Source organism: Aedes albopictus, chromosome 1, assembly GCF_035046485.1.
Source record: "Aedes albopictus strain Foshan chromosome 1, AalbF5, whole genome shotgun sequence".
NCBI lineage: Eukaryota > Metazoa > Arthropoda > Insecta > Diptera > Culicidae > Aedes > Aedes albopictus.
In genome coordinates this window covers 187,340,552-187,346,788 of record NC_085136.1, presented here as the reverse complement: position 1 = coordinate 187,346,788, position 6,237 = coordinate 187,340,552, and the positions used below count along the sequence as shown (strand labels likewise).

The 6,237-nt window shown below is 41.2% G+C and overlaps 1 protein-coding gene across 1 annotated transcript in view; it reads left to right on the top strand.

Moving 5' to 3' along the window:
* The window catches only part of LOC115269232 (uncharacterized), a 169,305-nt gene that overhangs the window by 102,251 nt on the left and 60,817 nt on the right, over positions 1-6,237 (top strand). The window lies entirely within an intron of this gene.

Below are 6,237 nucleotides of genomic sequence, written 5' to 3'. Positions count from 1 at the left end.
CCATGCTGCATTCTTCTCGTTTTTCAACTGTTCACATTCGCCGTCGTACCGGTACCAGTCAGTCGTTTCTGTGATTCGGAGTCGTGAAGCCTAGTGATGTAGCCGAGGTACTACCTATGGCGGATCAGATTTCCCTCCAGCCATCTTCAAGTGTAGTTGCGCCAAGCTGCTGGTAGTTGGTAGGGCCACTACTAGCTGCTGCGCGTAGTCTTGAGCCACTTCTACGTTACGCAGCTGCTCGATGTTGAACCGCGTGGTAATAACTGTAGACAATTTTGAACGCATGCATACTGCGACTAAGAAGTGATCCGAATCTATATTCGCACTGCGGTATGTGCGGACATTGGTTATATCCGAGAAGAAATTATCGTCGATTTGGTTTTCTGTTTAATGGTTATGTGATCTCCAGGTGGCTTTGTGGATATCTTTTGCGGGGGAAGAAGGTGCTTCGACTACCATACCATCAGGAGGCTGCATAGTTTACGCATCGCTGGCCGTTATCATTCGATACGGGCGGCGTGCAGGCTGTTTCGCCCCATTCCCGGTCTGTTCATTTCCTCTTTTCGTACCTGTGCGTTCATATCGTCGACAACGATTTTCACGTCACGCGGAAACCAACTATTGTATGTTTGCTATAACTGCGCGTAGAACGCTTCGTTCTCGTCATCAGGTCTCTCTTTATGTGGGCAGTGGACATTGATGATGCTGTAGTTGAAGAAACAGCCCTTAACTCTCAACATGCACATCCTTGCGTTGATCGGCTGCCACCCGATCACACGTTGTCGCATCTTGCTCAACACTATAAATCCTTTTCCCAATTCATTGGTGGTGCCACAGCTTTGGTAGAAGGAAGCCGCTCGATGCCCGCATTTCCACACTTTCTGTCCAGTCCAACAAAGTTCCTGCAACGCCACGATGTCGAAGTTGCGGGGATATAATACGTCGTAGATTATCTTGTCACATCCTGCGAAACCAAGTGACTTACAATTCCATGTTCCAATCGTAGTCCTGTCTTCATTGCTTAGGTCTTTGCCGATTGTATCGAGTCGTGTTTTTTCCTATGTTATTCACAATGGGGATTTTTACGGGTGGCTTATTGGGCCTACGTCAACAATTCTGTCTCGCCGGAAGGCCATCGTGCCAGTTCTGTTTAACGTCCCAACCAACACTGGAACGACCACGCTGATGGGGCTTGGATCTAGTTGGGCTGGGCGCGATGCAGCGTTTCTTACTCAGCCGCTGGGTGCCAGAACTTACGCTGGTTGAGCCGCACATCCTTGGTGAACAGACGCTCGGGTCGTACCTCCTCAATCTAGCTGAAGTCAGAAGGACAACAGTGCTCAGGCTGCACAACCAGCTAAGCACACAACTCCTTAGCTGGTGGTTTCTGTCATCGCTTGACCCGTGGAAGCATGAGGTAGGAACTTGTGAGGACAAAAGCTATGTTGAACGCTGGCTTTATCGACTCACAGTATTGCACAGTACAACACCGAAGGAATAACCGGGAAACTCGTGGTTTAGTGACCAAGATTGTCTCAATTATGCCTTTAATCATTCACATCGTCCTAGAGTTTGAAGCCTACAAGATATTTTTGTAGGCTTCAAACTCTAGGTAGTATTCAAACCCGAAACCATGCCCGAACCCGAACCCGACGGGTACGGGTCGGGTTCGGGCCTGGAAGTTTGAGAAACGCTCGGGTTCAGGTCGGGTTCGGGTTTAAACAATTTCAAAATATTCAGGTACGGGTCGGGTCGGGTTTGAATAACGTCGGGTTCAAGTCGGGTTTGGTACCAGCGTAGATAAATCAGTATTTTGAAAATGCTTTTATTTGTTATACCCGATAAATTTACGGATAATTTTTCAACTCGGGTTTTGATCGGGTTTATTGACAAATGCCGTTTTTCTTTTTGATCCAGTTCCAACCTGGGTTGAAACTGGATGAGATCACAGTTTCAACCCCAACCCGACTTCGGTTTCGCTTGTACTAAAGTTTGTTTGAGTTTGGTTGACGTTTGTTTATTTACACATTTTCCGCCAATCCAGTTCCAACCCAGGTTCAAAAAGAAAAACGGCAAAAGATTTTTTTCGGGTTCGGGTTTGATCGACGAAAATTTTTCGGGTTCGGGTCGGGTCCGGGTTTGACGGAACCAGGGTTGCAAAAAAATGAAAGCATGCAACGAACGTGAGTTTTTGTTTTTGTCTTTTCACCACATCGCTTCTGACGTTAAAGCCTCTTTCCTTCACGGAGGCGGGTGAGAAGAGAACAAAAATTCTCTCGTCGCTCACATCGTGGCGACGGCGAGATTCAATAACAACATTTTCCCTGTCATTGGCACTCAAAAGAGAAAATTGACCACGCTTGCTTATGGGCCAGTCGCATTCATGCGGCCGTTGTTGACATGAAGTATCCATCAGCGCAGAGCGTGTGTTGATGATGGTGGAGTCATTACGTCCACAAAGTAGTTGAGTTTTTCTGTGTTCACTTTCAAGTATCTCACAGCGGAGCTGAAAATGAATGCCTAAAGCATTCAGTTCAGCAAAATGTCATTCAATTGAATGTGACCTTTTCAACCCTGGACGGAACAACAAATTCTCGGGTACGGGTCGGGTCCGGGTTTTGAAATTGGAAATTGTTCGGGTACGGGTCGGGTTCGCGTCGGGTTCGGGTCTGTAAAATCTGAAAACCGACCATCTCTATTTGACACTAGGCCAAAAAAGGAAAAACCACGAAACAACCGAAGATTGAAACATTTTACCTCTTACCTCGCTTCCGCACGATGATTCCGGGTGTCTCCTTAATAATAAATAGAACAAACTTACAGAATGTTCCACGTAACTGTGAATTTCATTGTACAGCCTTCTGCAGCAAGTCTGTTAGTCTAGCTTTCCACTGGTGGTATTTAGTTTACAAATTTTCTCCGGCACACAATTTTCAACACCAAATGTCACACGTTTTAACGTTAACTTTAATTCAATCGAACTTATACTTTCAATAACTGATATTAATTGATACAATGGTCGTCGTTAAGTCAGACCGGACCATCTGTTTTTCAATGATTTCGAGAAAATATCCTGCCAGCACTTTAAATTTCAAATCACTGGTATTATTTTCAGAAATACTATTATTCTTTTATGTAGTGAAACATCTGCATCAAAATAACGTCGAAAAGTTCAGGTTTAAGGAATTACTCAGCTTATCTTTACCTGCCTGCCAAATCGCGTAGCCCACTTTGACTGAACGCCGACCAAATGAGAAATAGAAAAAAATGGATGGCAAAACTTATAAAAATGACGAGTGCGAAAATTTTCTTTTTCGCCAACAAGCGCGGCACGCTACGATCCTTTTTCCTTTTAGTTTTCAAAAACCTTCATTTTTATGACCACCCTATCTGAAAATTGGTCACTCTAATGACGAAATTAAAAAAAAAACGGGTCTAATTATTTTCGATGAACTACATACCCACCAAGTTTCACGGTAATCGGAGTTGCACTATATCGTTTTGCTATGGAATGGCTGGACTATTACAATATTCTGTCGATAAGGCCCATTTTTCTACACTTATAAAAAGGTATTGACTAAATATTTAAAAAAAGACAACAAATCAGTAAGTTTGGATCACAAGTATTCAATTGAGCATAAAAGCTAATTCCAGGGAATTTGAATATGTATTTTAAGATAGTCTAAAGATAGCTTAATTTTTTCGCACTTGGATTAAAAAAAAAGTTCGAGTAGAAATTCTAAATATGCTTAATTACAACCGTTCGCATTTGGCAAATGAAGACTATGTTTTCGTATTTGAACTAGACACAAGTATGTAATAACACACCACCGTCAAATGCATACCAAAGTAATGACAGTGAGTATCAGCCTCAAACCAAATGCTAACTCAAAGATCATGCAATTACCTCAATTGAAGTGCTATACATCACCCAGAAACAGTAAACAGAAAAGAATAACCACGTTAAGCAGAGCATTTCTCAAGCAGCTCCGATCTTTATCGCAATGACCGGTGCACGTGTAATTACCCAGTCAAGTAAAGTAGTTTTCCAACCGGGGGGTTTATTTGTAAGATAAAGAGTAAATCAACTGTTCCGGCAATTCTTCGCCCATGAATTAAGACCGCAAGCAAACGAATTGCTAATCTCTTTAGACAGAGAAGAGCCCGTTGAGAGTGCCATGCGTTGAATAGATTATGGTGTTAATTGCGTCGTAATTGAAATATCAAAGAAGGTACAGCGTGGTTCCAGATTGCTCTGGCCAGTATCACTTTCCTCCTTCGTCTTTAAGTGGATCCATTTGGGAGCTATCATCTCGGAGCAGCCAATCGCTGCCGTGAATCAGGGGCGCAACTATTATAATGGGCCATAGCTTTAAAAGGCCCTGGTGGCGGAAGATGCACGACCGGCTTTATTATTTCTCTCTGCTGTTTCGAGGGGATGCAGCATCAGCGTATAATTTATAAAAATCGCGTGAAATCGTGATCTCGTTGATACCCTTTCGAAACGGTGCGGACCCTGCTGATGCACCGAAACTGAATCGATCGATGATCTGTTTTCTATTTCCGTTCCTTGTGTGGCGGTTCAAGGGACCATCTTTCTTTCTCTCTAGAGCGGTTCGATGCCGTTGGTTCGATGGGAAAATGAAATTCGCGCCAAATTAGGATGGAAAAATGTCGGAATTTAACATGGAAAGTTGTCTCCTCTCCGTGTGTGAGCTCAGACCTTGAACTAGTCGATGGGGCCTATGAATTATAGACCAGCAGAAAGCCCCGCAGCCTCTTTCACCGATATTAGATTCCACGGAATTACAGTTGTCAGTTGTTGGTAGTCCCATTCTTCAATGAATCGGCTAGGGCGCAGAGGCATTACATCGAGCATGGTACCGCGTACTCGAACAAGTTTTCCCCTGGAGCATAGCACGGATATGCGAATCAAGGCGGAATCGGAATGACACAGTCAGGGGGATACGGATCTGTGCGAATTTCGAGCGCGGCATGGTGAACATGTGCACGGCGTTCGACCGGACTGGGTGCCACCGAGAGAAAGCCTCTGGCTTCGAATAATGGAACAGAACGAGCACGTAGGGACCATACCTGGGCGAGCATTTACGATTGAATTGAAACAAACTATCGTCGTTAATTCTTTGTATCGTCGAGGTACTATATTTTTTTCTGTCAGACTAAACCAAACATCTGTTGCTTCCTATGAGCATCGTGCTACGTTTAAGATAGGTTTGAGCATGGACATTAAATATCATCCGTCAAGTAAAGTGATATGAACCAAATTGCTAAATGTAACATATTGTAAATTGTGAGCGCAGCTTCCCATATTTTTCTAATATATAATATAATATTATATAACAAAATATAGAGGCATCAGAAACATAAAGGACAAACAGGAAGAAATGGATGCTCTTGTTTTATTAAAAAATAAAATGAAAATAAAAATAAAATTAAAGTCTAATTAAAGGGTAACTTTGATAGTTTTCCAGCAAATTTTCTCAATATTTTTACATGTAACAGTATTTCTCCGAGTTTTATATTTTTAAAATAAGTACTGGGGTATCAGTTATAAATTGCAATTAAAATATTCGATAATCTGAAATATTTTGGATAACTTTTAGTTTTTCATATAACCAAAAATCAGATTTTAATTTTGGGGTAACTTTGATAATGCCCTAAAACACATCAAATCTCAAAAAATAATCACAGATTGAAATCTTAGGACTATGAACATGATGAGAGAAGGCTTGTGGATTATATTAGATAGAATTTTTATATCAAAACATTGATTTTTTTTTACTGAATTTTACATATAAAAATGAGTTTGTGAAGTATTGAGTGCAAAACACAATAAATTTAGCTATCAAAAATCATTATCTTTGTAATAATAAATGCTCAACGGTACATCAACATATGATTACATGCTATTCATGGTTAGTTTTCTTTTTTGGGTAGTTTTTTTTAATGTTTTATTAACAAATTTTGAACAACTCATATTTATCTACATGAAATTACAAGGGCATTGCATACTTTTAGGCGTTTATCAATGTATGGAGATTAATATCCCAATTTACAAAATTGCTTCCATTTCGTAAAAACACACTTCGTTAAGAGATTCAAGGCCAGATTTGGAATCTGCTATGATGAATCTATCGAGAATGAGAGTCCATTCATTGAAAAAATAGTTTTAACTAAGTCGTATAGCAGATTGTTTGAAGGGGTTGATAAATGACA